This window comes from Triticum urartu, chromosome 5A, assembly GCF_056163025.1.
Source record: "Triticum urartu cultivar PI428250 chromosome 5A, HENAU_Tu73, whole genome shotgun sequence".
In the NCBI taxonomy this organism is placed as follows: Eukaryota; Viridiplantae; Streptophyta; class Magnoliopsida; order Poales; family Poaceae; genus Triticum; species Triticum urartu.
This window is the reverse complement of record NC_141877.1, coordinates 91,257,799-91,275,446: the sequence shown is the minus strand read 5'-3', so window position 1 is coordinate 91,275,446 and position 17,648 is coordinate 91,257,799. Positions and strand designations below refer to the sequence as shown.

At 44.4% G+C, this 17,648-nt stretch overlaps 1 pseudogene; it reads left to right on the top strand.

Moving 5' to 3' along the window:
* Positions 1-7,660: 7,660 nt before the first annotated feature.
* LOC147970436 (uncharacterized) overlaps positions 7,661-17,648 on the top strand; it is a 60,238-nt pseudogene continuing 50,250 nt past the window's right edge.

Below are 17,648 nucleotides of genomic sequence, written 5' to 3'. Positions count from 1 at the left end.
TCATAAGCTTCCACTTCAATTGGTGTAGGTGCCACAGGAACAACTTCCTGTGCCCTGCCACACACTAGTTGAAGAGACGGTTCAACAACCTTATCAAGTCTCCACCATCCTCCCACTCAATTCTTTCGAGAGAAACTTTTCCTCGAGAAAGGACCCGATTCTAGAAACAATCCCTTATTGCTTTCGGATCTGAGACAGGAGGTATACCCAACTGTTTTGTGTGTCCTATGAAGATGCATTTATCCGCTTTGGGTTCGAGCTTATCAGCCTGAAACTTTTTTCACATAAGCGTCGCAGCCCCAAACTTTTAAGAAATGACAGCTTAGGTTTCTCTAAACCATAGTTCATACGGTGTCATCTCATCGGAATTACGTGGTGCCCTATTTAAAGTGAATGTGGTTGTCTCTAATGCCTAACCCATAAACTATCGTGGTTATTCGATAAGAGACATCATGGTATGCATCATATCCAATAGGGTGCAGTTATGATGTTCGGACACACCATCACACTATGGTGTTCCAGGCTGTATTAGTTGTGAAACAATTTCCACAATGTCTTAATTCTGTGCCAAACTCGTAATTCAGATATTCATCTCTATGATCATATCATAGATATTTTATCCTCTTGTCACGACGATCTATCAACTTCACCCTGAAATTACTTGAACCTTTCAATAATTCAGACTCAAGATTCATCAAGTAAATATACTCAACATCTACTCAAATCATCTATGAAGCAAGAACATAACGATATCCACTACATGCCTCAGCACTCATTGGACTGCACACATCAAAATGTATTACTTCCAACAAGTTGCTTTCTAGTTCCATTTTACTGAAAAACGAGGCTTTCAGTCATCTTGCCCATGTGGTATGATTTGCATGTCTCAAGTGATTCAAAATCAAGTGAGTCCAAACGGTCCATTTGCATGGAGTTTCTTCATGCATATACACCAATAGACATGGTTCGCATGCCTCAAACTTTTCAAAAATGAGTGACCCAAAGATCCATCAACATGGAGCTTCTTCATGCGTTTTATACCGATATGACTTACGTGGCAGTGCCACAAGTAGGTGGTACTATCATTACTATCTTTTGGCATGAACATGTGTATCACTACGATCGAGATTCAATAAACCATTCATTTTAGGTGTAAGACCATTGAAGGTATTATTCAAATAAACAGAGTAACCATTATTCTCCTTAAATGAATAACCGTATTGCGATAGACATAATCCAATCATGTCTATGCTCAACGCAAACACCAATCTCGATGGTAGAGGGAGCGTACGATATTTGATCAACCTTGGAAATACTTCCAACACATATCGTCATCTCACCTTTAGCTAGTCTCCGTTTATTCTGTAGCTTTTGTTTCGAGTTACTAACACTTAGTAACCGAACCGGTATCTAATACCCTGGTGCTACTAGGAGTACTAGTAAAGTACACATTAACATAATGTATATCCAATATACTTCTATCGACAGCCTTCTCATCTACCAAGTATCTAGGGTAAATCTGCTCCAGTGGCTGTTCCTCTTATTACAGAAGCACTTAGTCTCGGGTTTGGGTTCAACCTTGGGTTTCTTCACTAGAGCAGCAGCTGAATTGCCGTTTCATGAGGTATCCCTTCTTGCCCTTGCCCTTCTTGAAACTAGTGGTTTCACTAACCATCAACAATTGATGCTCCTTCTTGATTTCTACTTTTGTGGTGTCAAACATCGCGAATATCTCAAGGATCATCATATATGTCACTGATATATTATAGTTCATCACGAAGCTCTAGCAGCTTGGTGGTAATGACTTCGGAGAAACATCACTATCTCATCTGGAAGATCAACTCCCACTGGATTCAAATGATTGTTGTACTCGGACAATCTGAGCACAAGCTCAACAATTGAGCTTTTCTCCCTTAGTTTGCAGGCTAAGAAAATCGTCGGAGGTCTTATACCTCTTGACGTGGGCACGAGCCTGAAATCCCAATTTCAGCCCTCGAAACATCTCATATGTTTCGCGACGTTTCAAAACATCTTCGTTGCCTCAACTCTAAACCGTTTAACTGAACTATCACGTAGTTATCAAAATGTGTATGTCAGATGTTCGCAACATCCACAGACGATGTTCGAGGTTCAGCACACTGAGCGGTGCATTAAGGACATAAGCCTTCTATGAAGCAATGAGGACAATCCTCAGTTTAAGGACCTAGTCCGCATAATTGCTACTACCAACTTTCAACTAAATTTTCTCTAGGAACATATCTAAACAGTAGAACTAAAGCGCGAGCTACGACATAATTTGCGAAGATCTTTTGACTACGTTCAGGATAATTAAGTTCATCTTATGAACTCCCACTCAGATAGACATCCCTCTAGTCATCTAAGTGATTACATGATCCGAGTCAACTAGGCCGTGTCCGATCATCACGTGAGACGGACTAGTCATCATCGGTGAACATCTTCATGTTGATCGTATCTACCATACGACTCATGCTCGACCTTTCGGTCTCTTGTGTTCTGAGGCCATGTCTGTACATGCTAGGCTCGTCAAGTCAACCTAAGTGTTTCGCGTGTGTAAATCTGTCTTACACCCGTTGTATGTGAACGTTAGAATCTAACACCCGATCATCACGTGGTGCTTCGAAACAACGAACTGTCGCAACGGTGCACATGTTAGGGGGAACACTTTCTCGAAATTATTATGAGGGATCATCTTATTTACTACCGTCGTTCTAAGTAAACAAGATGCAAAAACATGATAAACATCACATGCAATCAAATAGTGACATGATATGGCCAATATCATATTGCTCCTTTTGATCTCCATCTTCGGGGCTCCATGATCATTATCGTCACCGGCATGACACCATGATCTCCATCATCGTGTCTTCATGAAGTTGTTTGCCAACTATTACTTCTACTACTACAGCTAACGGTTAGCAATAAAGTAAAGTAATTACATGACGTTTATGTTGACACGCAGGTCATAAATAAATAAAGACAACTCCTATGGCTCCTGCCGGTTGTCATACTCATCGACATGCAAGTCGTGATTCCTATTACAAGAACATGATCAATCTCATACATCACATATCATTCATCACATTCTTCTTGGCCATATCACATCACATAGCATACCCTGCAAAAACAAGTTAGACGTCCTCTAATTGTTGTTTGCATGTTTTACGTGGCTGCTATGGGTTTCTAGCAAGAACGTTTCTTACCTACGCAAAAACCACAACGTGATATGCCAATTGCTACTTACCCTTCATAAGGACCCTTTTCATCGAATCCGATCCGACTAAAGTGGGAGAGACAAACACCCGCTAGCCACCTTATGCAACTAGTGCATGTCAGTCGGTGGAACCAGTCTCACGTAAGAGTACGTGTAAGGTCGGTCCGGGCCGCTTCATCCCACCATGCCGCCGAATCAAGATTGGACTAGTAACGGTAAGCATATTGAACAAAATCAACGCCCACAACTACTTTGTGTTCTACTCGTGCATAGAATCTACGCAAAGACCTGGTTCATGATGCCACTGTTGGGGAACGTAGCAGAAATTCAAAATTTTCCTACGTGTCACCAAGATCTATCTATGGAGAAACCAGCAATGAGGGGAAGGAGAGTGCATCTACATACCCTTGTAGATCGCTATGCGGAAGCGTTCAAGAGAACGGGGTTGAAGGAGTCGTACTCGTCGTGATCCAAATCACCGGAGATCCTAGTGCCGAACGGACGGCACCTCCGCGTTCAACACACGTACAGCCCGGTGACGTCTCCCATGCCTTGATCCAGCAAGGAGAGAGGGAGAGGTTGAGGAAGACTCCATCCAGCAGCAGCACAACGGCGTGGTGGTGGTGGAGGAGGAGCGTGGTACTCCAGCAGGGCTTCGCCAAGCACCGCAAGAGAAGAGGAGGGAGAGGGGTAGGGCTGCGCCAAGAAGGAGAGGAACTCAACTGTATGGGCAGCCCAAACCTCAAGTATATATAGGGGGAGGTGAGGGGCTGCGCCCCCACCTAGGGTTCCCTCCCTAGGGGTGGCGGCAGCCCCCCAGATCCCATCTGGGTGGCGACCACAAGGGGGAGAGGGGGAGGCGCACCTGGGGTGGGCCTTAGGGCCCATCTGCCCTAGGGTTTGCCCCCCTTCCCTTTTGGAGGCGCCTTGGGCCTTGGTGGGGGGGCGCACCAGCCCACCTGGGGCTGCTCCCCTCCCACACTTGGCCCATGCAGCCCTCCGGGGCTGGTGGCCCCACTTGGTGGACCCCCGGACCCCTCCGGTGGTCCCGGTACACTACCGGTAAAACCCGAAACTTTTCCGATGACCAAAACAGGACTTCCCATATATAAATCTTTACCTCCGGACCATTCCGGAACTCCTCGTGACGTCCGGGATCTCATCCGGGAATCCGAACAACATTCAGTAACCACATACGAACTTCCTTTATAACCCTAGCGTCATCGAACCTTAAGTGTGTAGACCCTATGGGTTCGGGAACCATGCAGACATGACCGAGACGTTCTCCGGTCAATAACCAACAGCGGGATCTGGATACCCATGTTGGTTCCCACATGTTCCACGATGATCTCATCGGATGAACCACGATGTCGAGGATTCGATCAATCCCGTATTCAATTCCCTTTGTCTAGCGGTATTGTACTTGCCCGAGATTCGATCGTCGGTATCCTGATACCTTGTTCAATCTCGTTACCGGCAAGTCTCTCTTTACTCGTTCCGTAACACATCATCCCGTGATCAACTCCTTGATCACATTGTGCACATTATGATGATGTCCTACCGAGTGGGCCCAGAGATACCTCTCCGTTTACACGGAGTGACAAATCCCAGTCTCGATTCGTGCCAACCCAACAGACACTTTCGGAGATACCTGTAGTGTACCTTTATAGCCACCCAGTTACGTTGTGACGTTTGGCACACCCAAAGTATTCCTACGGTATCCGGGAGTTGCACAATCTCATGGTCTAAGGAAATGATACTTGACATTAGAAAAGCTTTAGCATACGAACTACACGATCTTTGTGCTAGGCTTAGAATTGGGTCTTGTCCATCACATCATTCTCCCAATGATGTGATCCCGTTATCAACGACATCCAATGTCCATGGTCAGGAAACCGTAACCATCTATTGATCAACGAGCTAGTCAACTAGAGGCTTACTAGGGACATGGTGTTGTCTATGTATCCACACATGTATCTGAGTTTCCTATCAATACAATTCTAGCATGGATAATAAACGATTATCATGAACAAGGAAATATAATAATAACTAATTTATTATTGCCTCTAGGGCATATTTCCAACAGTATTGGGATACCGACGATCGAATCTCGGGCAAGTAACATACCGATGACAAAGAGAACAACGTATAGTGTTATGCGGTTTGACCAATAAAGATCTTCATAGAATATGTAGGAACCAATATGAGCATCCAGGTTCCGTTATTGGTTATTGACCAGAGACATGTCTCGATCATGTCTACATAGTTCTCGAACCCGTAGGGTCCGCACGCTTAAAGTTCTGTGACGATCGGTTTTATGAGTTTATATGTTTTGATGTACCGAAGGTTGTTCGGAGTCCCGGATATGATCATGGACATGACGAGGAGTCTCGAAATGTCTGAGACATAAAGATTGATATATTGGAAGCCTACATTTGGACATCAGAAGAGTTCCGGGTAAAATCAGGATTTTACTCGAGTACCGGAGGGGTTACCGGACCCCCCGAGGGCTAATGGGCCTTGTTGGGCCATAAGGGAAAGAGAGAGGGGACGGCCTAGGGCAGGCAGCGTGCCCCCTCCCTTTGGTCCGAATTGTACTAGGAGAAGGGGGGCGTCTCCCCCCTTTCCTTCTCTTTCTTCCCCTTCCTTTCCCCCTCCTAGTAGGAGTAGGAAAGGGAGGAATCCTACTCCTACTAGGAGGAGGATTCCTCCTCCTGGCGCACCAACAAGGGCCGGCCGGCCTCCCCCTTGCTCCTTTATATACATGGGCAGGGGGCACCTCTATACAGAGAAGTTGATCACAAAGATCTCTTACAGCCGTGTGCGGTGCCCCCCTCCACCATAATCCACCTCGGGCATACTGTAGCGGTGTTTAGGCGAAGCCCTGCTACGGTAGCTTCATCAACATCGTCACCACGCCATCGTGCTGACGAAACTCTTCCCCAAGCTCTACTGGATGATGAGTTCGCAGGACGTCGCCGAGCTGAACGTGTGCTGAACGCGGAGGTGTCGTACATTCAGTACTGAGGATCAGTCGATCGTGAAGACATATGACTACATCAACCGCGTTGTCATAACGCTTCGTTTAACGGTCTAGGAGGGTGCGTGGACGACACTCTCCCCTCTCGTTGCTATGCATCACCATGATCATGCGTGTGCGTAGGAATGTTTTTGAAATTACTACGTTTCCCAACAGTGGTATCCGAGCCAGGTTTTATGCGTAGATGTTATATGCACGAGTAGAACACAAGTGAGTTGTGGGCGATACAAGTCATACTGCTTACCAGCATGTCATACTTTGGTTCGGCGGTATTGTTGGATGAAGTGGCCCAGACCGACATTACGAGTACGCTTACGCGAGACTGGTTCTACTGACGTGCTTTGCACATAGGTGGCTGGCGGGTGTCAGTTTCTCCAACTTTAGTTGAACCGAGTGTGGCTACGCCCGGTCCTTGAGAAGGTTAAAACAACACTAACTTGACGAACTATCGTTGTGGTTTTGATGCGTAGGTAAGAACGGTTCTTGCTCAGCTCGTAGCAGCCTCGTAAAACTTGCAACAACAAAGTAGAGGATGTCTAGCTTGTTTTTGCAGGGCATGTTGTGATGTGATATGGTCAAGACATGATGCTATATTTATTGTATGAGATGATCATGTTATGTAACGGAGTTATCGGCAACTGGCAGGAGCCATATGGTTGTCGCTTTATTGTATGCAATGCAATCGCCCTGTAATTGCTTTACTTTATCACTAAGCGGTAGCGATAGTCGTAGAAGCAATAGTTGGCGAGACGACAACAATGCTATGATGGAGATCAAGGTGTCGCGCCGGTGACGATGGTGATCATGACGGTGCTTTGGAGATGGAGATCACAAGCACAAGATGATGATGGCCATATCATATCACTTATATTATTGCATGTGATGTTTATCCTTTATGAATATTATTTTTCTTTGTTTGACAGTAGCATTATAAGATGATCTCTCACTAAATTTCAAGATAAAAGTGTTCTCCCTGAGTATGCACCATTGCCAAAGTTTGTCATGCCGAGACACCACGTGATGATCGGGTGTGATAAGCTCTACCTCCATCTACAACGGGTGCAAGCCAGTTTTGCACACGCAGAATACTCAGGTTAAACTTGACGAGCCTTGCATATGCAGATATGGCCTCGGAACACTGAGACCGGAAGGTCGAGCGTGAATCATATAGTAGATATGATCAACATAGTGATGTTCACCATTGAAAACTACTCCATTTCACGTGATGATCGGTTATGGTTTAGTTGATATGGATCACGTGATCACTTAGATGATTAGAGGGATGTCTATCTAAGTGGCAGTTCTTAAGTAATATGATTAATTGAACTTAAATTTATCATGAACTTAGTACCTGATAGTATTTTGCTTATCTATGTTGTTGTAGATAGATGGCTCGTGTTGCTGTTCCGTTGAATTTTAATGCGTTCCTTGAGAAAGCAAAGTTGAAAGATGATGGTAACAATTACACGGACTAGGTCCGTAACTTGAGGATTATCCTCATTGCTTCACAGAAGGATTACATCCTAGAAGCACCGTTAGGTGTACCACCTGCACCGGCAACTGGAGACATTGTGAATGCGTGGCAGTCGCGTGTTGATGACTACTCGATAGTTCAGTGTGGCATGCTTTACGGCTTAGAACCGGGACTTCAACGATGTTTTGAACGTCATGGAGCATATGAGATGTTCCAGGAGTTGAAGTTAATATTTCAAGCAAATGGCCGGATTGAGAGATATGAAGTCTCCAATAAGTTCTATAGTTGCAAGATGGAGGAGAATGGTTCTGTCAGTGAGCATATACTCAAAATGTCTGGGTATCATAATCACTTGACTCAACTGGGAGTTAATCTTCCTGTTGATAGTGTCATTGACATAGTTCTTCAATCACTGCCACCAAGCTACAAAAGCTTCGTGATGAACTATAATATGCAAGGGATGAATAAGACAATTCCCGAGCTCTTCGCGATGCTAAAGGCTGCGGAGGTAGAAATCAAAAAGGAGCATCAAGTGTTGATGGTTAACAAAACCACCAGTTTCAAGAAAAAGGGTAAAGGGAAGAAGAAGGGGAACTTCAAGAAGAACAGCAAGCAAGTTGCTGCTCAAGAGAAGAAACCCAAGTCTGGACCTAAGCCTGAGACTGAGTGCTTCTACTGCAAACAGACTGGTCACTTCAAGCGGAACTGCCCCAAGTATTTGGCGGATAAGAAGGATGGCAAGGTGAACAAAGGTATATGTGATATACATGTTATTGATGTGTACATTACCAGAGCTCGCAGTAGCACCTGGGTATTTGATACTGGTTCTGTTGCTAATATTTGCAACTCGAAACAGGGACTACGGATTAAGCGAAGACTGGCTAAGGACGAGGTGACGATGCGCGTGGGAAATGGTTCCAAAGTCGATGTGATCGCCGTCAGCATGCTACCTCTACATCTACCTTCGGGATTAGTTTTAGACCTAAATAATTGTTATTTGGTGCCAGCCTTGAGCATGAACATTATATCTGGATCTTGTTTAATGCGAGACGGTTATTCATTTAAATCCGAGAATAATGGTTGTTCTATTTATATGAGTAATATCTTTTGTGGTCATGCACCCTTGAAGAGTGGTCTATTTCTAATGAATCTCGATAGTAGTGATACACATATTCATAATATTGAAGCCAAAAGATGCAGAGTTGATAATGATAGTGCAACTTATTTGTGGCACTACCGTTTAGGTCATATTGGTGTAAAGTGCATGAAGAAACTCCATACTGATGGACTTTTGGAATCACTTGATTATGAATCACTTGGTACTTGCAAACCATGCCTTATGGGCAAGTTGACTAAAACGCCGTTCTCCGGAACTATGGAGCGAGCAACAGATTTGTTGGAAATCATGCATACTGATGTATGTGGTCCAATGAATATTGAGGCTCGTGGCGGGTATTGTTATTTTCTCACCTTCACAGATGATTTGAGCAGATATGGGTATATCTACTTGATTAAACATAAGTCTGAAACATTTGAAAAGTTCAAAGAATTTCAGAGTGAAGTGGAAAATCATTGTAACAAGAAAATAAAGTTTCTACGATTTGATCGTGGAGGAGAATATTTGAGTTACGAGTTTGGTCTACATTTGAAACAAAGCGGAATAGTTTCGCAACTCACGCCACCCGGAACACCACAGCGTAATGGTGTGTCCAAACGTCATAATCGTACTTTACTAGATATGGTGCGATCTACGATGTCTCTTACTGATTTACCACTATCGTTTTGGGGTTATGCTTTAGAGACGGCTGCATTCACATTAAATAGGGCACCATCAAAATCCGTTGAGACGACGCCTTATGAACTATGGTTTGGCAAGAAACCAAAGTTGTCGTTTCTTAAAGTTTGGGGCTGCGATGCTTATGTGAAAAAGCTTCAACCTGATAAGCTCGGACCCAAATAAGAGAAATGTTTCCACATAGGATACCCAAAGGAAACTGTTGGGTACACCTTCTATCACAGATCCGAAGGCAAGACATTCATTGCTAAGAATGGATCCTTTCTAGAGAAGGACTTTCTCTCGAAAGAAGTGAGTGGGAGGAAAGTAGAACTTGATGAGGTAACAGTACCTGCTCCCTTGTTGGAAAGTAGTTCGTCACAGAAACCTGTTCCTGAGACTCCTACACCAATTAGTGAGGAAGCTAATGATGATGATCATGAAACTTCAGATCAAGTTACTACCGAACCTCGTAGGTCAACTAGAGCAAGATCCGCACCAGAGTGGTACGGTAATCCTGTTCTGGAGGTCATGTTACTTGACCATGACGAACCTACGAACTATGAGGAAGCGATGATGAGCCCAGATTCCGCAAAATGGCTTGAGGCCATGAAATCTGAGATGGGATCCATGTATGAGAACAAAGTGTGGACTTTGGTTGACTTGCCCGATGATCGGCAAGCCATTGAGAATAAATGGATCTTCAAGAAGAAGACAAACACTAACGGTAATGTTAATATCTACAAAGCTCGACTTGTTGCAAAAAGTTTTCGACAAGTTCAAGGAGTTGACTACGATGAGACCTTCTCACCCGTAGCGATGCTTAAGTCCGTCTGAATCATGTTAGCAATTGCCGCGTTTTATGATTATGAAATTTGCTAATTGGATGCAAAGACAGCATTCCTGAATGGATTTCTGGAAGAAGAGTTGTATATGATGCAACCTGAAGGTTTTATCGATCCAAAGGGAGCTAACAAAGTGTGCAATCTCCAGTGATCCATTTATGGACTGGTGCAAGCCTCTCGGAGTTGGAATAAACATTTTGATAGTGTGATCAAAGCATATGGTTTTATACAGACTTTTGGAGAAGCCTGTATTTACAAGAAAGTGAGTGGGAGCTCTGTAGCATTTCTAATATTATATGTGGATGACATATTGTTGATTGGAAATGATATAGAATTTCTGGATAGCATAAAAGGATACTTGAATAAGAGTTTTTCAATGAAAGACCTCGGTGAAGCTGCTTATATATTGGGCATTAAGATCTATAGAGATAGATCAAGACACTTAATTGGAATTTCACAAAGCACATACCTTGATAAAGTTTGAAGAAGTTCAAAATGGATCAAGCTAAGAAAGGGTTCTTGCCTGTATTACAAGGTGTGAAGTTGAGTAAGACTCAATGCCCGACCACTGCAGAAGACCCTATGCTTCAGCCATAGGCTCTATCATCTATGCAATGCTGTGTACCAGACCTGATGTGTGCCTTGCTATTAGTCTAGTAGGGAGGTACCAAAGTAATCAAGGAGTGGATCACTAGACAGCGGTCAGGAACATCCTGAAGTACCTGAAAAGGACCAAGGATATATTTCTCGTTTATGGAGGTGATAAAGAGCTCATCGTAAATGGTTACGTTGATGCAAGCTTTGACACTGATTCAGACGATTCTAAATCGCAAACCGGATACATGTTTATATTGAACGGTGGAGCTGTCAGTTGGAGCAGTTCTAAATAGAGCGTCGTGGCGGGATCTACATGTGAAGCGGAGTATATTGCTGCTTTGGAAGCAGCGAATGAAGGAGTCTAGATGAAGGAGTTCATATCCGATCTAGGTGTCATACCTAGTGCATCGGATCCAATGAAAATCTTTTGTGACAATACTGGTGCAATTGCCTTGGCAAAGGAATCCAGATTTCACAAGAGAACCAATCACATCAAGAGATGCTTCCACTCCATCCGGGATCAAGTCCAGGTGGGAGACATAGAGATTTGCAAGATACATACGGATCTGAATGTTGCAGACCCGTTGACTAATCCTCTTCCGTGAGCAAAACATGATCAGCACCAAGGCTCCATGGGTGTTAAAATCATTACTGTGTAATCTAGATTATTGACTCTAGTGCAAGTGGGAGACTGAAGGAAATATGCCCTATAGGCAATAATAAAGTTATTATTTATTTCCTTATTTCATGATAAATGTTTATTATTCATGCTAGAATTGTATTAACCGGAAACATAATACATGTGTGAATACATAGACAAACATAGTGTCACTAGTATGCCTCTACTTGACTAGCTCATTGATCAAAGATGGTTAAGTTTCCTAACCATAGACATGAGTTGTTATTTGATCAATGGGATCACATCCTTAGGAGAATGATGTGATTGACTTGACCCATTCCGTTAGCTTAGCACTTGATCATTTTTGTTTACTGCTATTGCTTTCTTCATGACTTATACATGTTCTTATGACTATGAGATTATGCAACTCCCGAATACCGGAGGAACACTTAGTGTGCTATCAAACGTCACAACATAACTGGGTGATTATAAAGATGCTCTACATGTGTCTCCAATGGTACTTGTTGAGTTGGCATAGATCAAGATTAGGATTTATCACTCTGATTGTCGGAGAGGTATCTCTGGGCCCTCTCAGTAATGCACATCACTATAAGCCTTGCAAGCAATGCAACTAATGAGTTAGTTGCGGGATAGTGCATTACAGAACGAGTAAAGAGACTTGCCGGTAACGATATTGAACTAGGTATTGGGATACCGACGATCGAATCTCGGGCAAGTAACATACCAATGGCAAAGAGAACAACGTATAGTGTTATGCGGTTTGACTAATAAAGATCTTCGTAGAATATGTAGGAACCAATATGAGCATCCAGGTTCCACTATTGGTTATTAACCGGAGACATGTCTCGGTCATGTCTACATAGTTCTCAAACCCGTAGGGTCCGCACGCTTAAAGTTCTGTGATGATCGGTTTTATGAGTTTATATGTTTTGATGTACCGAAGGTAGTTCGGAGTCCCGGATATGATCACGGACATGACGAGGAGTCTTGAAATGTCCGAGACATAAAGATTGATATATTGGAAGCCTACATTTGGACATCGGAAGAGTTCTGGGTAAAATCGAGATTTTACTCGAGTACCGGAGGGGTTACCGGACCCCCCCGGGGGCTAATGGGCCTTGTTGGGCCATAAGGGAAAGAGAGAGGGGACGGCCTAGGGCAGGCAGCGCGCCCCCTCCCTTTGGTCCGAATTGGACTAGGAGAAGGGGGGCGGCTCCCCCCTTTCCTTCTCTTTCTTCCCCTTCCTTTCCCCCTCCTAGTAGGAGTAGGAAAGGGAGGAATCCTACTCCTACTAGGAGGAGGATTCCTCCTCCTGGCGCACCAACAAGGGACAGTCGGCCTCCCCCTTGCTCCTTTTATACATGGGCAGGGGGCACCTCTATACAGAGAAGTTGATCACAAAGATCTCTTACAGCCGTGTGCGGTGCCCCCCTCCACCATAATCCACCTCGGTCATACTGTAGCGGTGTTTAGGCGAAGCCCTGCTGCGGTAGCTTCATCAACATCGTCACCACGCCATCGTGCTGACGAAACTCTTCCCCAAGCTCTACTGGATGATGAGTTCGCAGGACGTCGCCGAGCTGAACGTGTGCTGAACGCGGAGGTGTCATACGTTCAGTACTGAGGATCGGTCGATCGTGAAGACGTATGACTACATCAACCGCGTTGTCATAACACTTCCGTTTAACGGTCTATGAGGGTGCGTGGACGACACTCTCCCCTCTCGTTGCTATGCATCACCATGATCATGCGTGTGCGTAGGAATGTTTTTGAAATTACTATGTTTCCCAACACCGGTAACCCCTCGGTACTCCGATAAAATACCCGAACCACTTGAAACCATTATGATGTCCGAATACTACCTTACAATATATGAATCTTTACCTCTCGACCATTTCGAGACTCCTCGTCATGTCCGTGATCTCATTCGGGACTCTGAACAAACTTCAGTCACCAAAACACATATCTCATAATACAAATCATCATCGAACGTTAAGCGTGCGGACCCTACGGGTTCGAGAACTATGTAGACATGACCGAGACACATCTCCGGTCAATAACCAATAACGGAACCTAGGTGCTCATATTGGTTCCTACATATTCTATGAAGATCTTTATCGGTTAAACCGCAATAACAACATACGTTATTCCCTTTGTCATCACTATGTTACTTGCCCGAGATTCGATGGTCGGTATCATCATACCTAGTTCAATCTCGTTACAGGCAATTCTATTTACTCGTTTCGTAATGCATCATCCCATAACTAACTATAGGACTGAAAGTATGTCTAGAGGGGGGTGATTAGACTACTTGACCAAATAAAAATCTAGCCTTTTCCCAATTTTTAAGTCTTGACAGATTTTAGCAACTTATCACAAGTCAAGCAATCAACCTACACATGCAAATCTAAGAGTATAGCAGCGGAATGTAAATCATTGCATATGAAGGTAAAGGGGAGGAGTTTGGAGGGAGCAAACGCAATGTAGACACGTAGATTTTTGGCGTGGTTCCGATAGGTGGTGCTATCGTACATGAGGGAAATATGCCCTAGAGGCAATAATAAAGTTGTTATTTATATTTCCTTATATCATGATAAATGTTTATTATTCATGCTAGAATTGTATTAACCGGAAACTTAGTACATGTGTGAATACATAGACAAACAGAGTGTCCCTAGTATGCCTCTACTTGACTAGCTCGTTAATAAAAGATGATTAAGTTTCTTAGCCATGGACATGTGTTGTCATTTGATGAATGGGATCACATTATTAGAGAATGATGTGATGGTCAAGACCCATTCGTTAGCTTAGCATAATGATCGTTTATTTTATTGCTATTGCTTTCTTCATGACTTATACATGTTCCTATGACTATGAGATTATGCAACTCCCGAATACCGGAGGAACACTTAGTGTGCTATCAAACGTCACAACGTAACTGGGTGATTATAAAGATGCTCTACAGGTGTCTCCGATGGTGTTTGTTGAGTTGGCATAGATCGAGATTAGGATTTGTCACTCCAATTGTCAGAGAGGTATCTCTGGGCCCTCTCGGTAATGCACATCAATATAAGCCTTGCAAGCAATGTGACTAATGAGTTAGTTACGGGATGATGCATTACAGAACGAGTAAAGAGACTTGCCAGTAACGAGATTGAACTAGGTATTGAGATACCGACGATCGAATCTCGGGCAAGTAACATACCGATGACAAAAGGAACAACGTATATCGTTATGCAGTTTTGACCGATAAAGATCTTCGAGGGAGTCCTGGACTAAGGGGTCCTCGGGCGTCCGGCCTATTATCCATGGGCCGGACTGATGGGTTGTGAAGACATGAAGGCCGAAGACTATACATGTGTCCGGATTGGACTCTGCTTGGTGTGGAAGGCAAGCTTGGCAACCGACTATGAAGATTCCTTCTTATGTAACCGACTCTATGTAAACCCTAGATCCCCTCGGTGTCTATATAAACCAGAGGGGATAGTCCGGAAAGGATATTCATCACCATAGTCATATAGGCTAGGCTTCAAGGGTTTAGCCATCTTAATCTCGTGGTAGATCAACTCTTGTAACACCCATATTCATCAATATCAATCAAGTAGGACGTAGGGTATTACCTCCATAGAGAGGGCCTGAACCTGAGTAAACATTGTGTTCCTTGTCTCCTGTTACCATCGATCCTAGACGCACAGTTCGGGACCCCCTACCCGAGATCCGTCGGTTTTGACACCAACATTGGTGCTTTCATTGAGAGTTCCACTATGTCGTCGACGAAGGGTTCGATGGCCCCTTCAATCGTCTATAGCGACACTGTCCAAGGAGAAACCTTCCTCCCCGGACAGATTTTCGTGTTCAGCGGTTTCATACTGTGGGCCAACTCGCTTGGCCGTCTGGAGCAGATCGATAGCTACGCCCCTGGCCACCAGTTCAGATTTGGAAACTTGAACTACGTTGCGGATATCAGTGGAGACTTGATGTTCAATGGATTTGAGACCGCAGCGATCGCTCCCCCTCGCTCCGAGGAACATGACTTAAATCTGTCATCGAATCACATCCAGGAGATGGTCCCTGTTGCTGCAACGGTCTTAGAACCGAAGCAGATCGTGCCATCAGAAGCCACAGAGTCCGCGGCATTGGAGCCGCACACGGACTCGGTGCCTCGCAATATCTGTGTCAATGGAACTCCGGATTCGTCTCCATCTATAAGTTCCGGACCATGTACGCCTGCAGACACCAAGCTGGATCAGTTGTCAATTTTCGAATTTGGCGCCGCAGACATCTTCCAGCACTCAACTTTGGGTGATGTGCTAAACTCTTTAAAGAACTTGTCCTTGGAAAGGGACTCACAGCCGAACTATGTTCGGTTCGAGCCAGAGGCTGATGATGAGAAATTTTGTTTCCCACCCGCCACCCACTTCATAGCCACTGTCGATGATTTAACTGACGTGCTCGATTACGGCTCCGAAGACATCGACGGTATGGACGACAATGCCGAACAGGAGCAAGGCCAAAACCCGCCATTTACTGGACGTTGGACGGCCACCTCTTCGTACGATGTGTACATGGTCGACACACCTAAAAAAGCTAGCGACAATGACAAAGGAGATCCAGTTGCGAATAAACCTTCTGAGACATAGTCCAAGCGCCGACGCCTGATGACCCACAAGTATAGGGGATCTATCGTAGTCCTTTCGATAAGTAAGAGTGTCGAACCCAACGAGGAGCAGAAGGAAATGATAAGCGGTTTTCAGCAAGGTATTCTCTGCAAGTACTGAAATAAGTGGTAACAGATAGTTTTGTGATAAGATAGATTATAACGAGCAACAAGTAACAAAAGTAAATAAAGTGCAGCAAGGTGGCCCAATCCTTTTGTAGCAAAGGACAAGCCGGAACAAACTCTTATAATAGGAAAAGCGCTCCCGAGGACACATTGGAATATCGTGAAGCTAGTTTTCATCATGTTCATATGATTCGCGTTCGATACTTTGATATGTGGGTGGACCAGTGCTTGGGTGCTGTTCTTACTTGAACAAACATCCCACTTATGATTAACCTCTATTGCAAGCATCCGCAACTACAACAAAAGTATTAAGGTAAACCTAACCATAGCATGAAACATATGGATCCAAATCAGCCCCTTACGAAGCAACGCATAAACTAGGGTTTAAGCTTCTGTCACTCTAGCAACCCATCATCTACTTATTACTTCCCAATGCCTTCCTCTAGGCCCAAATAATGGTGAAGTGTTATGTAGTCGACGTTCACATAACACCACTAGAGGCTAGACAACATACATCTTATCAAAATATCAAACAAATACCAAATTCACATGACTACTCATAGCAAGACTTCTCCCTTGTCCTCAGGAACGAACGTAATTACTCACAAAGCATATTCATGTTCATAATCAGAGGGGTAATAATATGCATATAGGATCTGAACATATGATCTTCCACCAAATAAACCAACTAGCATCAACTACAAGGAGTAATCAACAGTACTAGCAACCTACTAGCACCAATCTCGGACTTTGAGACAAGAATTGGATAGAAGAGATGAACTAGGGTTTGGAGATGAGATGGTGCTGGTGAAGATGTTGATGGAGATTGCCCTCTCCTGATGAGAGGATCGTTGGTGATGACGATGGTGATGATTTCCCCCTCTCGGAGGGAAGTATCCCCGACAGAACAGCTCTGCCGGAGCTCTAGATTGGATCCGCCAAGGTTCCGCATCGTGGCGGCGGAGTCTCGTCCCGAAAAAGTTCCTTCTTATTTTTTTCTCATCGAAAGACTTCATATAGGAGAAGATGGGCGTCGGAGAGCCACCAGGGGGCCCACGAGGCAGGGGGCGCGCCCTAGGGGGGGCGCCCCCCACCCTCGTGAGCAGGGTGTGGGCCCCCTGGCCTTCATCTTTGGCGAGGATTTTTCTTTATTTGTTTTAAGATGTTCCGTGGAGTTTCAGGACTTTTGGAGTTGCGCAGAATAGGTCCCTAATATTTGCTCCTTTTCTAGCCCAGAATTCCAGCAGTCGGCATTCTCCCTCC